The following is a 397-nucleotide window of genomic DNA, read 5'->3' as shown; positions in this document are numbered from 1 at the left end:
TTTTCATCCAAAAAATTTAACAAAAAAATGACATTAAAAAAATATTCATGATGAAAAATAAAATTAATTTTTTTTAATCTAAAAAATTTGTCATCTAAAAAATTTTTCAAAATAATTTCATCAAAAAAAATTAAATTTTATTATCAAAAAAATTTCATATAATAGTTAATTTATAATATTTTTTAAAAAAAATTTTTTAAAAAAATATATATAAAAGTATAATTATGATGAAAAAATTTATTTACATCACTAATAATTATTATAAGAACAGCTCTTCAGCTTCCGTAAGGAAATGGATACTATGGTAGATCGATCGCTTTGAGATTTTCGATCTTTGAGGAGCTCATCTTCTTCTTGGAGTCTTCATTTCGAAGGTTGGAGTATGAAAATATTGTTG

The sequence above is a fragment of the Elaeis guineensis genome, chromosome 13, assembly GCF_000442705.2.
Source record: "Elaeis guineensis isolate ETL-2024a chromosome 13, EG11, whole genome shotgun sequence".
Taxonomy (NCBI): Eukaryota; Viridiplantae; Streptophyta; class Magnoliopsida; order Arecales; family Arecaceae; genus Elaeis; species Elaeis guineensis.
The sequence above is the reverse complement of the archived record's forward strand: the minus strand, read 5'-3'. Positions refer to the sequence as shown.